Below are 22,286 nucleotides of genomic sequence, written 5' to 3' on the forward strand. Positions count from 1 at the left end.
CACAAAGCATCCCATGATTGGTCCATTTAAAGGTCACCATATACGCCAAAAATCACTTTGCCAAGCGGGAAATTTTGTAACACTCTTTGTAAAACATTTGGCTCATGGTTGGTTTAAGGGGGGTTTACATGGTTACAGGCCTATGATTGGTTGACATTTGGCTTTGCTTGGGGTCTTGCCAGGTGGTCGTTATCTCAAGGTCCTGTCTGGGATATTTCTAAATGGGAAATGAGGAACACGTACTGTCTGTTCTTTATCTATGACCACTGACCTTGTTCTGGGGCCGGCATCTGGTCTCTGAAACTTCTTAACTCATTTCTGGGAAGGAAGGGTCAGTGCTAGCGTAAGCAAGTTTACAGAAGCACAATCAGCAGTTAGCAAGTTAGTAATGGTAATGGGCAATTTTTTATCTTTCATTCCCCCCTTCTTCTCTCGACTAATTTTAATTAGTGTGGGGTGTCAGTTTTTCTGAGTGCTTGGTATTGAGATCTCAGAACTAATAGATGGACTGTGCTGATTTTTTTTCTTTTACAAAAGATACCAATCTGTTGAGTATACCATTTGCAACATACTCCTACCATTTGCTACATACTTAAACTTTCTGAGGTTTGTCTTAAAGACAATTTTTAAATTTATCCAATTCCTTTTCCAAGGCTTTCTTTACCATTTGCTACATACTTGAACTTTCTGAGGTTTGTCTTAAAGACAATCCTTACTTTTTAAATCCTTTCTTCTCCAAAGAGGACATTTTTTCCCCAATTCCTTTCTCAAAACTCTCTTTACTACCCTCCTCTTTGTTACAATTCCTTGAGCTTCTTTGTGGCTACAGTTTAAAACTTCCCAATTTTTCCTGTGGCTTGTGAAACCAAGTTATCTCAGAACAACCTCAAGGTACCACTGGGCTGGAGAAGCTTGCTAGATTTTAAGGCTAAGAGTATTACTTCCATTGATAACACACTCAGGTTATTACCATACCAGAGCCAAACTAGGCTGTGACCATAGAGTGGATTTCCAGTCACTATGCACTGAAGTACCTAAGGCAAGCAAGCCAGTGATATCCTTGTCCCCAATATCCACTGTGGGAAGAGAGGGTTTCTGGATATCACCCAAAAGAATGTCCCACAAGATCTTAGATTTAGCAGCAGTCAACCAGGAAGCAGACTCAGGTCATGGAATCAGGAAGGAGTTTCTCCAGGTGGTTGTCAGGACGTCGTCGAACTTTACCCATTAGGGTATGCAACAGCAGCAGCAGCAGCAGTAGGGTCTCTCAGTGGCTCCAAGGGACTGTCATACCTCATGCTGGGCTGTAAATTCCTACACAGACTGGTTAAGGATACATTGCATAGGCTTGGCAGACTTTGATCCTGCTAGTTTTTAAGATCTTTAAACAATAGTCCAGGACAATTTACCAAAATCACAACTTTTTTATTAACCAGATATTTTTGTAAATAGACACAGAAGGCTCAGAAGGCTTAGTCTTGTAGCCATCTCTGACAGATGCAGTCTCCACACCTTGCACACCGACAACTATTAACACTATTCTTTATGCCTTTTTAAAAAAAAATTATTTTATCTATTTTGCCTCATTTTTTCAAAACTGACTATGGACCCTTGATCTTAAAATGGGGGTAGAAGGGCGAAGTTCCATCTTCTGTAACTTCTTCAAGCTGACTTCAGGGGCATTGATCTTACTTAGCCAGGAACCTATAACCTTAGCCTATTTTACAAAGAGGCTATCAGGGTTAGATGTCATTAAGAACAATATTTAACTTTTGTCAACTGCACAGACCTTTTCTCCGGCTACAGCAATGTAGCTTGTTTAGCATTCTGGTTTGCAAAATCATCTTTCTAGATGGCTTAGGGATGTGATCTCTAATGATCCCAACAATGCCTAAGTTATCTTTGCAGGCCTTTAGACAGATATCAATAGAAATACACTCTCAGGTTTACAAAATTTTTCCTGAGCAGATGAACTTCATGTAACTAGTGTCAGCTCAATTAGAGCTGCCAATTAGAGCTTTTGGCACATAAAGGGGTTGAGATTTAAACTATCCCCCACATTTTATAACATTAATTTTTTACTATCACAGAGGACTGGCAAGTTCCTGTCCCTTACAAGGTAGTCATGAACATTAGGCATGCTTACAAACTATCTCCCATGACCTCCTGGCTCTGACCAGTTTTGAAGGGCCACACAGAAATGATTCTAGGATCTGACATTTCTGCCATCCAAGCAGTGGCTTACTGTCTCTAGATGTTCCTCCATTGCTTTTGTCCTAGGAGTGTCTTCTCCACATTGGGATAAATGCCTCATTGGCATTTCCCTTTAGCTGGTCGCTCGACCTGAACTCGAGGCCTGAGTGCTGTCCCTCAACTGTACAGTTCAAGGCTAGTACTCTGCCACTATGAGTCCCAAAGCAACTCTGCTTGCTCTTTCAGCACTCTGCTGGCTGAGTAGAGGTAACAGTCTCACAGGGACCTTTTTGTGCCTGGGCTGGCTTTGAACCAGTTTGCAGATCAATGAGTCTTATAAAAGGCCACCTTACTCCAATTAAAAGCAACAAGGCTGTCAACATAGAAGTAGCTTTTAAGCATGCTCTTACCTGAAACGTATTAAGAGTCAAAGTTACATCAAACAAACTTGTAAGAATCCTCTGTGCTTTGCTCTGGGCTTTGCTGGAAAATTAAAAAAAAAAACCCTATAAGAGCAAACTAGAATAGCAATCATTTTGATAATACTAATCTTTTTTCTTTGTGTACATTGAGGCCAATGTTAAGAACAATTTTACATTTAAACTTTATATCCAAAAATCCATTTCCTATTTTTTAAGTCTCCTTTAATCTTCTTTTTAATATTGTATACCTCAGTTTTTATTTGCATTTTGAAAATGTCCCTTGAAATCTTGAGGCCAAGTGTCACTCATTACCTCTTGGCTGCTTGTTTTATAACAGATACACATTAAGATTTTTAAACTCAAATGACAATTTTTCCTTAATGCGAAAATAACAATCATCATAACTGAACCAAAAAGCTAGACTTAACACCTTTATAACTTTTAAAAACATCCTAATTGCAGAACATAATTGAAAGTAAGCCACATTATACAAATAACTTTTTAACCCTCTTTTTAAGGCCTTCCTAATTTTAATGTTAACACACACAAGGGAAGTTTTAGCAATACTAATCAGATCATCACATCACTCATTTTAACCATCATATTTTCAGTGTCTATCTGCAGGGAAAAGAGAGAACAAAGATGGGCCACTCAGCCACTTCTATGGAATGGGCACACACACAATCTGACTCTTTAGGTTTAGATGAACTGCGTTTGTGCCAGCTTGCCCTCTTTCACCATGCGTGGACTATTCCCAGGGATTGTCCCACCATGCATGTCCAGCTGAACTGAACTTCTGCTTGTTCACCCCTCACCCCTAAAGATAGGTCTTCTGTTGGCTTCTAAGTTTTTCCCCTTTTCTTATCTCTTGGTTTTCGAATGAAATACACAGTTTTTAGACAGACAGAAAAAGTAATATCTTTGATGGTGTTAAACTAACCTTTATATTTAAATTTTTAATATTAATCCCCAAATTTTAGCCAAGGGAACTAGATCCCAAAAAGCCAATGCATTTTTGTTAAGCCAGATATCTTGATTACAGTATAAACAGTCTTATGCATTTAAAACATTAGTTTTTTAAAATACCAGATTTTCTAATTTGCAAGTTAAAGAAACTTTAAAGAGCCATTTAAAACAATGTGAAAAATTTTTAAACATTTTTGTTAATGTCCAAACCTCATAACCTTTTGAACTTTTAAATTTAAACTCACCCAATTGTTACAGCATGCTGACAATTCTTATCTTTGAACACATTCACAGACACACAAAAAACAGTCACACTCTGGTTTGCAAAAGCATCTTTCTAGATGGCTTAGGAATGTTATCTGTAATGATCCCAACAATGCCTAAATTACCTTTGCAGGCCTTTAGACAGATATCAATAGAAACACACTCTCAGGATTAACCTTTTGAATTTTTAAATTTAAACTCATCCAATTGTTACAGCATGCTGACAATTCTTATCTTTGAACACGTTCACAGACACACAAAAAACACTCACACAGATCTTAAAGCGCGAAAAAATCAAAATCAGTCATACGTACACCTTTTAAAGTTTTTAAACAAAAATTTAAGACAGTATTTCTTTTAAACTAGGTACCTTTGTTGGGCTTTATTTTCCCAGAGCTTGTTTGTCTAGCAAGGCAATTCACTAATTAGTCTCTTGAATCCCTTCTGTTGGAGGAGAGCTGGGGGAGGGGGTCACCTAAAACTAAACTAGTCAGATTTTTTTAATCCAATTTTAGACAAGAGCACTTCACAAATTGTTACATTGTCAGGACTAGCTGAAAAAGTCCAAACCAGGCACACAGCCTTCTACACCCTCCTTGCCGGCAGCCTCCACAAGGAGAAAATGCAGCCTGAGGCTTGAAGGGAACCAAACTAGCCCAGCTGGAACTTTTATTCTCCCAGAGATGTTTAAATAAATAAATAACAAAAATACAGATAAACACAAAAAACAAGGATCCACATTTAAAACTGGTACCAATTCTAAAACAGAAATAGACAAAAACTGAAGGCTGAGTTGGGGACTAATGGGCCCAAGTTCATTCCTACCGGAACCCTGTGCTGCTCCCACTCAGCAAGCTGAATCCAGAGTCTGCTGAGTGAGCCTGCCACACTCACCCAGAACTTCCCTACCCCAGAAAACATAAAACAAACACACACACTAAAGTAAACAAGACAAACAAGTGGCCACAAAGACAAAATAAAGACTCAGTGAATGGGGCTACATCTCACCACCATTCGCTTACAAGGGGACTCAACACCCCCTACTCACCTCCGGAGGATTTTTCTTTTAGATTCCTGCAGACGTTGACTGAGGGGCCTTCCAAGGCAGAGGAGAATTCCCAGTCATCTTGGGGCAAAGGAAAAGTAAAACCCCTAGCAGCCGTCCCCTCAGACTGACAGGTTCTCCCCCACGCTCAGACCCCCCTGAACCAAGGCCCAAGGCTGAGATCTAACTGGGGCCACTTGCAGGTGGTCAGTGGCAGCTTCATAATTGACAAACAAGCAAGTTACAAAAACAGAACCAGCAGTTTTTGTTTTCAAACGAACTAGGACAGGGTCTCGGGGTATCCTAGGAGGGGACTCACTTGTTGTCCCATCTCTATAGAGAATACAAAACACACATTAAAAACGATTAACACTAAACAGAGACAGACAGAACCAGATGCCGCGCGGCAACCAAGTGAATACAGATGAGGAAGGAAATTACAGATGGGAGTGGCCAGCCGTGCCTTAACTCCCGAGAACAGAGAGACACTCGGATCTCTTCCTTCCTCGAGACGACCCTGGAGCAGCACTCCAGGGCAGGACCAGGGCACTGGGCACGTCTGCTTTTCCCTCTGGCCCAAATACAGATTCAGAGGACCCTGGAGCAGGGCTCCAGGGCGGGACTAGGGTACTGGGCACGTCTGCTTTTCCCCCTAGTCCAAATACAGATTTGGATCCCAGAACGCAAAACGAAAGTGACAAACACACAAGACAAGAGCTCTATCTTACCTCTTGCCGGTCCTGGAATCTGGGGTTTGGGGGCGCCTGGTTCCTGGCCAATGCATCAAACAAAAGACCCTAATCCCCTAGGATACTTTCATCAATGGGAGGGCACCCCAGAAACTCAGAATCCAGGCTGGGAGATGCAATAAGCAAAAGGAGTTTATTTGACGTTTGCGCAAATGGACTCTGCCCCGGTCAGTCAGAGAGCCCCGAGCAGCGGTTACAAGCCTTTTTAAAGGCAAAAACCCACAAGATTAATGCTTAACACAAAGTATCCCATGATTGGTCCATTTAAAGGTCACCATATACGCCAAAAATCACTTTGCCAAGCGGGAAATTTTGTAACACTCTTTGTAAAACAATTGGCTCATGGTTGGTTTAAGGGGGGTTTACATGGTTACAGGTCTATGATTGGTTGACATTTGGCTTAGCGTGGGGTCTTGCCAGGTGGTCATTATCTCAAGGTCCTGTCTGGGATATTTCTAAATGGGAACTGAGGAACACGTACTGTCTGTTCTTTATCTGTGACCACTGACCTTGTTCTGGGGCCGGCATCTGGTCTCTGAAACTTCTTAACTCATTTCTGGGAAGGAAGGGTCAGTGCTAGCGTAAGCAAGTTTACAGAAGCACAATCAGCAGTTAGCAAGTTAGTAATGGTAATCATCAATTTTTAATTTTTCAATACCTTACCCCCATTGTATACACACTTAATCAAGAATTGTATTACTCAATTCAAAACTTCTTAACTTTAAATTCTGTAATAGCAGTATTATCTCTTTATACCTATATAATTTTTGAGAATCTTTATTTTTTAGTTTTTCATGTATCCTTTCTATCCCTCCCCTCCTCTCATCGTATCCTTTTCTTCTCTCAATATCACCTTAAACGTAGATAATTTTTAAGATTCATTTTTTAAATTTAAATATTCGTTTTTCCCATTTTTCTTGTCTGTTTTATCCTCTCTCCTACTATTCTGTCCAATCCATTTCCCTCTTTGAGATTAGAACTTGGTTAAATTCACTCTCCTTTTGCCTCTCCACATTCTTCTAATCCTATTTTTCCTCACATTTGTCCCTAAATATAATAATTTCTGGTTTGCCAAATTCATCCTTGCTGTTGTTAGCCCATTAATCCATAGTTGTTTGATGTTGAATAGATTGTATCTGTTGAACTAGATTATATCTGCGTACTTTTGCCTGGGCCACTACAGGACTTTGGTTGATGCATGCCTTGAAAAATGGATTCTAGCAGAAAACTGGTGTCACTTCATATCAAATGGGCAGAACAAGCCAGAAAAACACAAGAAAAATGCAGGTCCTGGTATCTCAACTCCCACTCATGATAACCAGGTGACAGAACAGATAATGTGTATTCCAGAGGAGGGTTCCCCAAAAGCTCTATAAATATTACTGGAAAACATGGTGAATGAACATGAATAAAACCTTCAAAGGACTCGGTGTGAACATGATAGGGAGAGAGAGGAAGCAAACCAAAGATCAATACAGTAATCTCATGAGCATGAGGAAGCTACTCAAAGATTGATACAGAAATGCATGAACAGGCTGAGAACACTCAAAGAGAAATACAGGAATTGTATGAACAGGCTGAAAACAGACAAAGAGAATGTCAGGAATTGAGTGAGCAGGCTGAGAAAAGTCAAAGAGAACTACAGGAATTGCATGAACATGAGGAATCTAATCAATGAGTAATACAGGAATTGCAAGGGAGGGACGAGAATAAACAAAGATCAATAGAGGCATTCATGGAATCCTTAAACAGACACCTGAAAAAATTCGGGGAGACCACAAAGGGAATGCTGAATGGAACCTGACAGAAGGAATGGGAATATAAGGAAACCATAACCAAACAACTAAGTGATTTGAAAATAAGCACTGAAGACCAAGTTAAGGAAGTAAAGAAGCTCATACGAGATCTAAAACAAAGCTTCAGCAAAGCATTTGAAGTCATCAAAGACAAACAATTAGAGGAAAATGAATAAAAAACAAAGAAGAAAGTCTTGACAGTAGATTAGACCATGCAGAAGATCGAATCTTGGTGACTGAAGACAGCCTAGATATTATAGAGAAAGAATATACAACTATACAAGACAAATCCAGAAATAGTTTTAGATATATTCAGCAATTGGAATACACCATCAGAAGGCATAATTTGAGAATAATGGGTGTAGAGGAGCACCTAGAGACAGAAGAAAATGGTCTAGGAAATTTGTTTAACAGGATCCTAGCAAAGAAATTCCCAAACATGCAAAAAGATAGGCCTATTCAGATACTAGAAACTTTTAGAACCCCAAATAAACCAGAAGAGAGCAGGACATCCCACTGTCATATTATAATATTCACAAGATCAATTCAGAACAAGGAAAAGATCCTTAAAGCTGTCAAGGAGAAAAGATCAATCATCTATGAAGGGAAACAAATTAGAATAACTTCATTTTTTCAGCAGAGAAAATTAAAGCAAGAAGAGACTGGAATGATGCATGCCATGACCTAAAGACAAAATATGAACCAAGAATACTGTAAACAGCTAAATTCTCCTTCATAACCAAAGGTGAAATAAAAACCTTCCATAGCAAAGAAAAACTGAAAAAATATATCTCCACCAAACCGGTCCTACAAAAGATACTTAAAGATGTCCTACACAGACAGAACCTACAAGATGACAATAAAGGCAAAGAAACAACACCCAAACTGAGAATCCAAAAACCATAGGAAGAACCAAGTTGCTGCAGCCCCCAAGAAGGTGGATAAAATTGCAGAAACTAGCAAACACTTCTTAGTCCTTTCTCTCAACATTAACGGACTTAACTCTCCAATTAAGCGACATAGACTGTCTAGTTGGATTAAAAAGCAACATCTTTCTATCTGCTGCCTTCAAGAGTCAAATTTTGCCCAAAAAAACAAAAACATTTTCAGTGTTAAAGGCTGGAACAAAATCTACCAAGCAAACGGTCCCCATAAACAGGTGGGAGTTGCAATCCTAATATCAGATAAAATAGACTTCAAATAAAAATTCGTGAGAAGAGATAAAGAAGAACACTACATACGAATTAAGGGATAATTCTTTCTTTCAGGAGGGTATTACAATAATAAATACTATTCGACAAATAATGGATCACCGAAATGTATCCAACAAACACTATTTTCCCCAAAATCTCAAATTGATCCAAAGACAAGTGGTGCCTGGGGGGGGAGGGGAGGAGGGAGGATTGGATAGGGGGTGGGGGGGAGGCTGGGAAGGGATGTGAAGGGTAAACAAAGGAAGAGGCTGCAATGCTTGTTAAGAAATGCATGCATTATCCTGTCCATGTAATTGTAACCCCTCTGTACAGTGTGTTCACAAAAATAAATAAAAAAATAAATGAAATAAAAATTAAAAACAAAGAATTGTTGGGGCCTTTAACAGACCACTTTCCACACTAAGATTAAGTAGACAAAAACTCAACAGAGAAACTGCAGATCTAAAGAACTGCCTAAATCAACTAGATTTAACAGACAACTACTGAATATTTCGCCCAGCAGCCTCAGAATTCACTTTTTTCTCACCACTACATGGAACATTTTCCTAAATAGAGCACTTTTTTTAATTGTGAAAATACTGTAGAGACGGGTTACAATTACATGGGCAAGACAATGAGTACATTTCTCATAAAGCATTGTAGCCTCCTTCTTTGTTTCCCCTTCCCATCTCATCCTTTCCCCGTCCTACCACCCAACCCTCCTCCCCACCCCACCAAATTTGTAAAGTTCGATTTTGACATAATGTATGTCTCGTTGCAATGAGTCCACCTATATGACTATTTGAACGATTTGTTTTTTCCCTTCCCCTCCACAAATGATAACAACCTCAAATACAGTGAAAGCAGGTGTTACACAGTGGGGGAGGCACATACAAAGCAACAAAGAAATAATCTTATAAATGTGTTAGAAAAAATTGCATGAAAGAAAAAAACATTTCAATAAATATCTTAGGGTTCATTTCCCTAATATCAACTTATCTGACCTTTTCTGCTTGACTCAGATATATACTAGTTATTACAAATAGGGGAAACCATGAGACCTATGTTTCTTTGGGCCTAGACTTTACTTAATACAATTTTTCCCAAGTCTTTCCATTTCCAAACAAATGGGGCAATGTCATTCTTTCTGATGGAGGCATAGAATTCCATTGTGTGTATATACCACATTTTCTTGATCCATTCATCTGCTGAGGGGCATCTGGGTGGATTCCATATCTTAGCTATGATAAATAAGGCTGCAATAAACATAGTTGTGCTGGTAGTTTTAGTATGGTCTTGTTTGTGATCCTTTGGGTAAATGAACAAAAGTGGGATTTCTGGGTCATAGGGGAGCTTTATGTGGAGTCGTTTGAGGAAACTCCATACTGCTTCTGTTGTTATTAGCGTTCTTGATTATAGCCATTCTAACTGGGGTGAGGTGGTATCTCAATGCTGTTTTGATTTGCATTTCTTTTATGGCTACAGAGGTTGAGCATTTCTTCATGTGTCTATTGGCCATCCTTCTTTCCTCTTCAGGGAAGTTTCTCTTTAAGTCTTTAGCTCACTTATTTATTGGGAAGTTTTTTCTTTGAAGGTTTGTTGTTGGGGAGTTTATTTTTTTTTGAGTTGCAGATATATTTCAGATAAGAGACCCTTGTCTGTTGTATGGCTAGTGAAGACCTTCTCCCAATCCATTGGCTTTCTATTGATCTTGCTAGCTATGTCCTTTGCCATGCAGAAACTATGCAATTTCATGGAATCCCATTTGTCCAAACCTTCTTAGATTTGTTGTGTGTCTGGGTCTCTATTAAGAAAATTTCGGCCTGCGTCTTTGGATCTATGTCTGATTTGAGGGAATGTAGTTTTTCTTGGAGAAATTTGGGTGCTCCGTTGTATGGTGAATAGATATTTAGAATTGTAATATCCTGCTGAAGGAGAGATCCCTTAATTAGTATGTAACGACCTTTTAATTTTTTCTCACTAATTTTAATTTGAAGTCTATTTTATCTAATATTAGGATTGCAACCCATGCCTGGTTATGAGGGCCATTTGCTTGGCAGAGTTTGTTTCAACCTTTCACATTGAAAATGTGTTTTTTTTACGGGCAAGATGTGACTCCTGAAAGGAGCAGATAGAAGGATGTTGCTTTTTGCTCCAAGTAGACAGTCTATGTCATTTAATTGGAGAGTTAAGTCTGTTAATGTTGAGATTTAGGACTGAAGTATTTGGGAGTTGCTGCCATTTTATCCACATTCTTGATGGCTGTGGTTACTTGGTTCTTCCTATGGTTTTTGGATTCTGTTTGGGTGCGGTTGCTTGGCCTTTATTGTGATCTAGTTGGTTTTCTATGTGTAGCACATTTTTAAGAATTTTTCGTAGATCTGGTTTGGTGGAGATGTATTGTTTCAATTTTTCTTTGCTACGGAATGTTTTTATTTGACCTTCGGTTATGAATGATAGTTTATCTGGTTACAGTATTCTTGTTTGATAGTTGTCTTTAGGGCATAGCATAGATCATTTCAGGCTCTTCTAGCATTAGTTGTCTCTGCTGAGAAATCTCAGGTGATTCTAATTGGTTTCACTTTATAGGTAATTGATCTTTTCTCCTTGACAGCTTTAAGGAACTTTTCCTCGGTCTGAATTGACTCTGTGTGGATTATAATGTGACTGTGGCATGTCCTATCCTGATCTGGTCTATTTGTTGTTCTAAAAGTCTCTTGTATCTGAATAGACTTATCGTTTTGGGTATTTGGGAAGTTCTCTGCTAGGATCCTGTTAAACAAATTTACTAGACCATTAACTTCTGTCTCTAGGTGCTCCTCTACACCCATTAGCCTCAGATTAGGCCTTCTGATGTTGTCTTCCAAATGTTTAATAGCTCTATCATATTTCTTGGATTTGTCTTGGATGGTTGTATGTTCTTTCCCTATAATATCTAGGCTATCTTCAATACCTGAAATTCGATCTTCAGCATGGTCTAACCTACTATCAAGTCTTTCAACTTTGTTTTTTATTTCTTTTCCTTCTAGTTGCTCGGCTTTGATGGCTTCAGAATCTTTGTTGGAGTTTTGTTTTTGATCTTGTATGGACTTGTTTACTTTCTTAATTTGGTGTTCAGTGGTGTTCTCAAATCACTTAGTTGATTGGTTATGGTTTCCTTGGACGCATATTCCTTCTGTTGGGTTCCGTTCAGCATTCCCTTTTGTGGTCTCCCTGACTTGTTTGAGCTCTCTGTTCATTAATTCCTTGAATGCCTTTAGTGATCTTTCTGTATTCTCATCACACTCTCTCAATTCCTCTATTACTCTTTTATTAGCTTCTTCACATTCACACAGTTCCTGTAGTTCTCTTTGAGTGTTTTCAGCCTGCTCATGCCATTCATGACTTTCTGTTTGACTGATCCCAGCCTGTTCACACAATTCCTTTATTTCTCTTTAAGTGTGCTCAAGCTACTCTCGCAATTCCTGTATCAATCTTTGAGTAGCTTCCTCACACTCATGATATTCTTTATTTTGCCTCCTCTCTCTCCCTATCATGCTCATACAGAGCCCTTTGCAGGTTTCCATTCTTTTCATTTACCTAGTTTACCAGTAGTATTTGTAGAGGTTTTTGAGAACTCTCTTATGGATTATTTGCCATCTGATTTGTCCCCGGATTATTATGAGTGGGAGTTGATATACCTGGCCTTGCCATTTTTCTTGATTTTTCCGGATTGCTCTGCCCATTTGGGATGAAAATAAACCAGTTTTGTGCTTGCACACTATTTTAAGGCAAGCATCAACCAAAGTGTGTAGTTGCACAGTCAAAAGTCTACAGATACAATATAGTTCAATAGATATATCTATTCAATATCAAACAACTAAGTATTAATGGGCTACGAACCGCAAAGAAGAATTTGGCAGACAGAAATTATTAGGTTTAGTGAGAGATGTGGGTAAAAATAGGCATAAAGGGATGTGAAAATGCAGTGGGAGAGTTAACTTACATAAATACTAAATTCAAAGCAGGAAATCGCTAGGATTAAATGATAGTAGTCAGAGAAAAAAGAAGAAACTGAAAGAAAAAAAGGCAAGAAAAAATAGAAAAACAAACATTAAAAATTAAGAAGTATAACACTTAAAAATCATGCAAATTTGAAAACATAATATTTGGAGAAGAACGTGGATAGAATAAGAGAACAGGAGGGATAGAACGGAGATGTGGAAAACTTAAAAATAAAAATCCTTAAAATATTATATAGGTATTAAGAGGCAGTACTGCTATTAAGGAAGTTAAGTCTAAGTAGTTTTAAATTAAGTAATAAATTTCTGGATTAAGTGTGTACACAATGGGGCTAAAGTCAAATAATCAACTACGGGTATATGTGAGGATGAGAAAAGTAATTAAGTCATGCAAAGAATGAAAGAGAAGAAAACGTGAAAAGAAGGAGAAGGAAAGAAAAAAAAGGATTAAATGGTCTCTAGAGGTAAACACAGCACATTTATTTTAAAAGAAAAACAGAAAAAAATACACACATATAACCCCAAAATAAAAATTATAAGAGCAAGAAAAAAAAGTTAATAGAAAACAAAAATTTTTAGTTAAAAATTAAAAATTAAAAAAAATGTTTAGAAAAAAATTATAAAAGTTATAAGAAAAGAGATCTTTGATTTTTTTGAGGGGATGGGATGATCCTGTATCTCCCTTGTGTCCATAACCTGTCGCTTGTTGGAGTATCTGGCCTGCTTGTGATGTTTGATTTTCCTGTGGCTTGGATAGTTTCTTAAGTAAATTTGTTTGAGCAGGCAGAAAAATGCTCTGCTTTACCAAGGATTTTGTGATCTTCCTCCCAGGCTAGTTCAATAGGACAGAGATCTACTTTGAGTTTCACAAAAGAGGGAGATGACTGTTTCCTCTAGTTTGGAGATGCTGTGATGAGGATAGATTCTGGGTAGAATTGAGGCCTTTTAGCCAACAGTAGCTTTCCCCTGAGGAGATAGCTTGTGAGACTCACAGAGCCCATCCTGGAGCCATTCTCAGGTTTTATGTTTACTGAATTTCAATTCATTGTCAAGGCTACTGTAGGGAGGGGCAGCCTCTGGCTCTGTTTACCCAGTGAAGAAAGACACTCCTGGGGCTGGGGGCCCAAACTGGATGACTTTTCCCAAGGAGGAGCTGAGCCTAGCAGGTCAGGTTAAGTTCCTGTGACCTGCTAAATGACTCTTGTTTTCTTCCAAGGCCTGAGTTGGAGCTAGCTGCACAGCCAGGCTTTGTCAGTATCGAAGATGGAGATCTCCAGTAATCAGAGGGGAGTGTTGGCCTTCCTTCCTCTGCTCCATGAGAAGGCGTGAGGATGTCAGGCTTCTACTCAAGCCAGAGTCTTGGTTCCTGGGTCATCTTTGGTCTGTGAATTTCAGGATGAAGATGTGTGCCTCTTGTCAGTTCTTGCTGGTGTTGAGTAGAAACTGCTCGCTTGCCGCGTCTGGTGCCTAAGTCCCAGACTCTCTGTGTTGCAGGTATGGCGGCTCTGGCTGCCACCGCTGCCGCCGCATCCGTGGCAACTAGCAAGTGCTCTTATCTGTCTCCTTGCCTGGATTTTCCCTCTCTGGCCTAACTCTCTGTCCTGTGATGGCACACTTGGTGTAATTCTCTGGCTTACGACTATTCATTGGAACACTAAAATTGCTTTCTATGCGAGAGCTTGTTTAGTCTCCAGCTTCTCCTCTGCCATCTTCCCAGAACTCATCAGAAAATAACAATTAAAGGCAAGCCCATGCAGGAAATTACATGGGACATTTTGCTGTGTGTGCCAGTCATGGGGGTTGAATTTGTTCTACTTTACTCAAGGCTGGTGTTCTATTACTCTCAGCTAATTGGTGGGATCACTATCAGCTAATTGGAGGTAAAGAGTCTCATGGAATTTCCTGTGCAGGCTGACTTCAAACTGATAATCAGATTTCAGCTTCTTGAGACATTCTGTGCTTTACATGAGACTCTTATCTCCAATGAACCACCGAAAAGAGGAAAAAAAAAACACCTGGTGTTGAGCTGTGGTTCCAATGACAGAAATAAGACAATGATTTCTGGACAGCACCTACACCTTGAGATCAAGCTCCAGGACCAGCACACACAAGAATAAAATAAATAAATGAAAAGAAAGGTGGAAGAAGAAAATGGGAGCTGATTTCAGAGTTTAAAATGAGCAAAACTGAGTGAGCTTATACTTGTTACTGTACTTACTCAAGGGTCTCACATCTGAGGATCAGTGTTCAAGGCCAGCCAAGGCAGGGGTGTCCATGTACTCAACTCTAATTAGCCAACTACAGTTTTTTTAAAAGCTCCAAATGTGCTGTGGCTAGTATTAAAAATATACGGGGATGGGGCTGGGAAGGTGACTCAGTGGGAGAGTACTTGCTTTGCATGCAAGAAGCCCTGGGTTCAATTCCTCACCAACACATAAGCAGAAAAAGCCAGAAGTGGCGCAGTAACACAAGTGGTATGGCTCTAGCCTCAAGCTGAAGAACTGAGGGACAGCACCCAGGCCCAGAGTTCAGACTCCATGACAGGCAAAAAAAAAAATAGAAACTGGGACAATACCTAGGCTCTGATTTATAGTTCCTAGCCCAAAATATATATGGAAATAAAAAGTAGAAATTAAAAAATGTATAAGAAAATCCAATTAAATTTTCAAAATGAGTCATGAGTTTTTGGTTTTTGTGTGTAATCCTCTTTTTTGGTCGGTTGTAAGGCTTGAACTCTGGGCCTGAAGGCTGTCCCTCAGCTCTTCAGTTCAAGGATAGTGCTCTACCACTTTAGCTACAGTGCCATTTCCTTTTGTGTGTAATCCTAAATACTAAGATAGATTAAATCTGAGGGCTATCGTCTCTCATCTTGAAATCACAAGCAAAACAAATAAACAAGAAAACAGTAGTGAATCTGTGATGGAGTTGTAAAGCACCAGGCTTGAGTGAGAAAGCTATGAAACAGTGCCCTGGCTCAGAGATCTAGCTTCAGGATCACAAAAATGTAAATAAGAAGAGAACCTGGAGCTGGTGACTCATGCCTGTAATTCTAGAACTCCAGGAGGCAGAAATATGGGTATCCAGTGTAAAGGCCAACCCAAGCAGGAAAGTCCAGAAGACAGTTGTTTGTGGGCCATCCTGGGGCAAGAACTGTAGTACTCCCAGATTTTTGGCAGTTAATTGGAGGTAAGGATTTTAGACTTTCCTGTTCAGCCTGGCTTTGAAGCATGAAGGTCCGATTTCAGCCTCCTGAAACAAGCCAGGTCTTGCATGAGTTCTGGCTCCAGCACCAGCACACTCACAAAAAATGAAATGAATACACTCAAAGAAGACTAGAAGAGAAAGAAGAACCAATAACTGAGGCTGCAATGAGTCAATCAGCCCATCACTGGTGGCTCATAACTGTAATTCTAGTTACTCAGGAGGCTAAACTGTGTGGATATTATTTAAAGGCCAGACCGAGTAGGAAAGTCCGTAAGATTTGTGTGTGTGTAAGTATGTCTGTGTGAGTCCTGTTGCTTGAACTTGTACTGTTTTGTTCAAAGCTCTACTAATCTCAGCTTTTTAGTGGTTATAATTGGAGATACCATGTACTTTGCTGCCCAGGCTGCCAAATTTTGATTCTCAGATTTCAGCCTCATAAATCTGGTCTGGCTCTACATTATATTCATTTCTAATTAAACACCGAAACAGAAAAAAAATCCTGGAGTTTAGCTGTGGTTCAACTGGCAGAAGTGGGAAAATTTCTGGGACAGCACCCAGACGCTGAGTTCAAGCTGGAGGACAAACTCAGAAGAAATAAAAAGAGGATAGAAGTACAAAAGGAAGAGTCAGTGACAGAGGTTGAAATGAACCAAACATTGGTTTCTCACACATGTTGTACGAGGGACTCAGGAGGATTAAATCTAAGATTCACGGTTCATGGTCAGCCCAGGCAGGAGAGTCCATGAGACTCATATATCTAATTTGGCACCAAAAAAATAAGCTATAATTTGTACTTCGGCTCATTTGGTTGAGTGCTAGTCTCAAATAGAAACTTTGGGACAAAACCTAGGCCCTGATTTGAAGTCCTAGACATACATTTCAAAACAAACAAAAAAACAAAAATATACCATGAATTAAAAAAGGATGGGAAAAAGAGAAAATTAAGGTTTAAAAATGAGCCATGATTTTTGGTTCATGTGTGTATTCCTATCCATTCTAGGTTCAAAGCTAGACTGGGCAGTAAAGTATATGAAACTGTTAACCCCAACTACCCAACCAAAAGCTGGATGTGCAGATATGATAGTAGATGTAAAGCACTGTATTTGGTGCAAAAGCTAATTTAAAAACTGCTGACCCAGAGTTCAATTCTTAGTGCTAAAAAATTGTAGGAGAGTGAAAAAAGACCAATTGTAAATTTAAATATAAGTCTGGGGTTTGTTGATAATGGCTGTAGTTGATCCCTGGCTACAAAAATCTTCGGATCAAGTTTAAAGGCCAACCCAAAAAGCAAAGTTCAGGAGATTTTGTGTGTATATGTGTGTGTATGTGTGAATGTTTGTGTGTGTGTGTGTGTGTGTGTGTGTGTGTGTGTGTGTGTGTGTGTGTGTGTGTTTCTATTTGTGATGTGTGTGTTTCTGTAGTATCCTTTGCCTAGTGCCCTAGCATTCTCAGCTTTTGTGTGGTGAATTGGAGATAAGAGTGTCATCGACTTTCCTGCCCAGACTGGCTTTGAAACATTGTCCTCAGATTTCAGCTACTTTATTTAGCTGGAATTTGAGCAGTGGCTTAAGTGGCAGAACTGGGAAAATATTTTCTGGAACTGCATGCAGACCCTGAGTTCAAGCCCCAGGACATACACAGAAGAAATAAAGAGGAGTCGAAGTAACCAAGGAAGAGCGAGTGACAAAGGCTTAAATCAATCAAGCATCAGTGGCTCATACATGTTTTACTAGCGATTCAAGAACCTGAAATCTGAGGATGATGGTTCATGGCCAGCCTAGGCAGGAGAGTCCATGACTTTTGTCTCTAATTAATCAACCCTCCAAAAAAGTGCCAAATAATTATGATCATCTCATGTAATAGAGGATATGCTTGAAAAAAATCTTCTAGGACAGAATATGAGACCCAATTTGTCGACCCAGGATCAGCACACACAAATGCAAAAAATAAAAAGTAAACAAAAGAAGGAAGTGGCAAGCACATATTAACGTTTTAAAATGACACAACGGTTGTTGGTCCTGTGTATAATCCTAACTACACAAGAGCCTGACATCTGAGGATTGTGGTATCAAGTAAGCCTGGGTAAGAACGTGCTTGAGATGCTTATCCCAGCTACCTAACACAAAGCCCTGAGCTGGAGCTGAGGTGGTAAAGCAACACCCTTCAGTTAAATAGCTAAGAAAAAGTCCCCAGAGCCAGAGGTCAAGCTGCAGGACGACTAAAAATTACAAATAACAAAATCAATACAAAGGAGAGCGGATGAAGAGAGACTGAAATCTGAGGATCCACGATTTAAAGTTAATGCATGCAAGAAAATCCATGAGACGTTCTGTGTATGTGTGCATCTGTATGCCATCTTGAAGCTTGTGTGTGCCTCCTTGAACTTGTGCTGGTTTGTTCAAGGACAGAGCTCTACCACTCCAATATTTGCAGTGGTTAATTGGAGGTCATGGTCTCATCGACTTTCCTTCTCAGCCTGGCTTGATTCATGTACGATTTCTTCAGATTCTTTTCTCCAATTAATTGTCAAAAAGAAAAAAAGCCTGGGAATTGAGTTATGGCTCAAGTGGCAGAATTGGGCAATCAGTTTCTGGGACAGCAACCAGACCCTGAGTTCATGCCCCAGGACAATCACAGGAGGATTAAAGAAAGAGAGGCTATAAGTGCAGAAGGAAGATCCAATAACAGACGTTTCAATAAATCAAGCATTCGTAGCTCACCAATGTTCTATCAGCTACTCAGGAGGATGAAATCTGAGGATCACCATTGAGGGCAAGCCCAGGTAGGAGAATCCATGAGACCCTTATGTCTCATTTGTCACCAAAAATATGACACTAGCTGTGCTCTGTTTCATGTGGTATATTCCTAGTCTTAAATAGAAAGCTCTGGTACAGCACACAGGCCCTGGTGCTGAGGTCCCAGCACAAAAACATACAAAAAAAAAAGAAAAAAGAGCACAAATTATGAAAGATGAGAGAGAGAGAAAATTATCATTTCAAAATGAGCCATGGGTTGTTGGTTTATTTGTGTATACTGAAGAAGTTGAAATATGAGGATCACAACTCAAAGCCAGCCTGGCTAGGAAAGTGATTGAAATTCTTATCTTCAACTACCCAGCAAAAGCTGGAAATGAAGGTGTGATAGTAGTTTAAAGTACTGAAATTCGGTGAAACGCTGGAAGTAGTTTCCTGGTCCAGAATTCAGCCCAAAGTCGACCAAAAACAAAACTGAAAGAAGAGAAGAAATGACCATTTGAGATTTAAAAAATAAGCCTGGCGCTGGTGGTTCATGCTTATAATTTTAGTTTTCAGGAGGCTGAAGTTTGAAGATAGTATTTAAAGGTCAGTCCAAACAGGAAAGGCATGGGGCTTTGTTTTTTCTGTTTGTCAACCTAGGGGTTGAATTTATGTATGAGCTCTACCACTCCCAGCATCTTGGCAGTTGATGAAAACAATCTCATGAACTTTCCTGCTCAGGCTGGCTTCAAACTATGATACTCAGATTTCAGCCTCCTGAGTCTTGCTGGGCTTTACATGAGACTAATCTCCAAAAGGAAGACAAATAAAACCTGGCGATTGAGCTGTGGCTCCAATGGCAGAAATGAGAAAATAATTTCTGAAACAGCACCCAGACCTTGATATTAACTTCAGGGCCAACATACATACAAAGAATAAAATAAATGTGGAGGAGGGTGGGAGAAGAAAGAGTCAACTTTAGAGTTTAAAATGAGCCAAGCGTAGTGGGCACACACCTGTGATGGTAGCTACTCAGGAGGCTCAAATCTGAGGATCACAGTTGAAAGCCAGACCAGATAGGAGAATTCATATATTCAACTCTAAGTAGCTATTTAAAACCTAACAATATCAACAAATAGCCACAAGTTGTGCGGTGGCTCATTTGTTAATTTGCTAGTCTTGAGTAAACACCTCGGGGATAGCACCTGGGCTGATTTGTGGACCCAGGACCAGCATGTACAAGGAAATAAAAATACAAATAAAAAGGTGTAAGTATGGCAGAGTATATAGCTTAGTGATAGCGTGCTTGCCTAGCATGTTTGAATTCCTGGGTCTGTTTCCTCAGTACCTCATAAATAGAAAAGCCTGGAAACGGCACTGTAGCTCAAGTAATAGAGTCCTCAACTTCAGTAAAAGAAGCTCAAGAACAGTGCCCAAGCCCTGATTTCAAGCCTCAAGGCTAGGAACAAAAAAGAAAAAAAAGGTGGGAGAAAATCCAATTAAAGTTTAAAAATTATCCCTGAATTTTTGCTTGATGTGTTTAGTCCTAGTGATTCAGAAGGCTGAAATCTAAAGGTTGTTGTTCGTAGCCAACCTGGGCAGGGAAGTGCCTAAGTCTCCAACTAATCAGCAAAAAAATCCAGAAATGAGGATGTGGTTGTATTTGGAAAGTACCAGCCCTGAGGAAAAAAACCTATGATAAACAGTGCCCTGGCTCAGAGATCCAGCCTCAGGATCACAATAAGAGAAATAAATGATTGGAAGTAGAGAACCTTGGACTGTTGGCTCATGTCTGTAATTCTAGAAAAGCAAGAAGCTAAAATATAAGATCGAGTGTAAAGGCAAACCCAGTCAAGAAATTCCAGGAATCCATGTGACCTATTTTTCTTTAGGCCTGGCTTACTTCACTGAATATAATTGTTTTTCAAGTCTTTCCATTTCCTAACAAATGGGGCAATGCCATTCTTTCTGATGGAGGCATAGAATTCCATGGTGTACTGAGTCAAGCAGAAAAGGTCAGATAAGGTGATGTTAGGGAAATGAACCCTAAGATATGTATTCAAATGTTTTTTCGGTTTGTGGTTCATGTGTATAATTGGAGCACTTCAGGAAGCTGAAGTCTGAGGATCATGGTTTGAAGTCAGACGACCCAGAAAAGTACATTAAAATCTTACGTTCAATAAGCCAGCAAAAAGCTAGAAGTGGAGCTATGGTTGAATTGTAAAACATAATCCTTGATTCAAAAAGCTAATAAACACAAGGGTGCTGAGGCTCTAGCCTATAATCCTAGATATTCAGGAGTTTGAGATATGAAAATCATGGTTCAAAACCAACTTGGGAAGGAAAGTTAATGAGGTCTTATCTGCAATTAATCACCAGAAAACCTGAAGTGCTGCTGTGGCTGAAATAGTAGAGCATTCGCCTTAAGCTGAAGAGTTCAAAGACAGTACTCAGGCCGAGGGTTCAACTCCACGCTCCTTAAAAATAGTTAAGAAACAGCAATAAGGCCCAGAGATCAGGTCTACTGACCGCAATTAAAAAGCATTGAGGTTGAAGGCAAGAAACAGCTGAGTAAAAATATTAAAATGTCAGAGGCTGGTTGCTCATGCCTGTAGATTCTAGCTACCTAGGCTGCATTTCAAAGCCATTATTAACAGGAAAGTCCATGAGACTTGTGTATGTAATTTCCAGTACTAGGTGTTGAACTTGCCCTGTTTTACTCAAGTCTAGAATAGGACAATCGCCAGCTTTTTGGTGATTAATTGGAGATAAGAATCTCAGACTTCATCTGGGAAGTTGGCTCAGTGGTAGGGTGCTAGCCTTGCATGCATGAGGACCTGGGTTTGATTCTTCAGAACCACATAAGCAGGAAAAGCCGAAAATGTTGCTGCAGCAAAATTGATGGAGCATTAACTTTAAGCTGGAATGCTGTTGGACAGCGCCAAAGCCTAGTTTTCAGGCCCACAACCAATGGCAAAATAACAATTTAAAAAAACCCTCAGACTTTGCTGTTCAGAATGGCTTCAAACCAAGACCCTCAGATTTCAGCCTCCTTAGTAGTATTGGGGTTTGCATGAGACTCTTCAAAAAGAAAGCAGCTGGAAGTTGAGCTGTGGCTCAATTGGCAGAACTGAGCAAAATCTCTGAGACAGTGGCCAGTCCCTAGATGGAGAAAAAAACATAAAAATTTCAAAAATAAATAATAAATTGTAATACAGAAAATATCATGTTTAATATGACACAAAGGAAAACTTTTTTTTTTAAGTTCAGCAAACAAGAACATACTACAATGTTTCAAAATGACATACTGAGAGTAAGGGGAAAAAGAAAAATTTTAAAATTCATGTAAATATTAAATCCAAACTGTCATGACCAAAATCTAATATGATCAGAAACGTATCTCTCACTTGTAATTGCTTATAAACAATTGTCCCTCTAGTTTCAGCACTAGCATGGGGATTTATGTAGGACCTCTCTATGCAGCCTTGATTGAATAGGGATCTTCCTGCTTTAGACTCTTGAGTTAGAAATACAGGCTTTGCTCTTTTTTTTAATACACAAATTACATTTTAAAGCTCAACATCAATATTTAAATAATGGATTATGGGTAAAAGCATGAAAAAACATCCACCAGAGAACCTCTGAGCAATACTATCATAACAGTAGAAGAGCACCTACCACTTAATGTAGGTAACAGAAGGAAGATTTAGCATTTTTT

The 22,286-nt window shown here is 39.4% G+C and overlaps 1 long non-coding RNA gene across 1 annotated transcript; it reads right to left on the minus strand.

The window, feature by feature from the left end:
- Positions 1–213: 213 nt before the first annotated feature.
- LOC138808546 (uncharacterized) lies at positions 214–4,975 on the minus strand. Its single transcript, XR_011366491.1, has 3 exons — positions 4,894–4,975; positions 2,604–2,676; positions 214–1,323 (listed from the first exon to the last, which is right to left on the minus strand). It is a non-coding gene; the product is annotated as an uncharacterized lncRNA (long non-coding RNA).
- Between the last annotated feature and the right edge of the window lie 17,311 nt (positions 4,976–22,286).

This window comes from Dipodomys merriami, unplaced genomic scaffold (assembly GCF_024711535.1).
Source record: "Dipodomys merriami isolate MVZ:Mamm:240054 unplaced genomic scaffold, mDipMer1.0.p SCAF_453, whole genome shotgun sequence".
Classification (NCBI taxonomy): Eukaryota; Metazoa; Chordata; class Mammalia; order Rodentia; family Heteromyidae; genus Dipodomys; species Dipodomys merriami.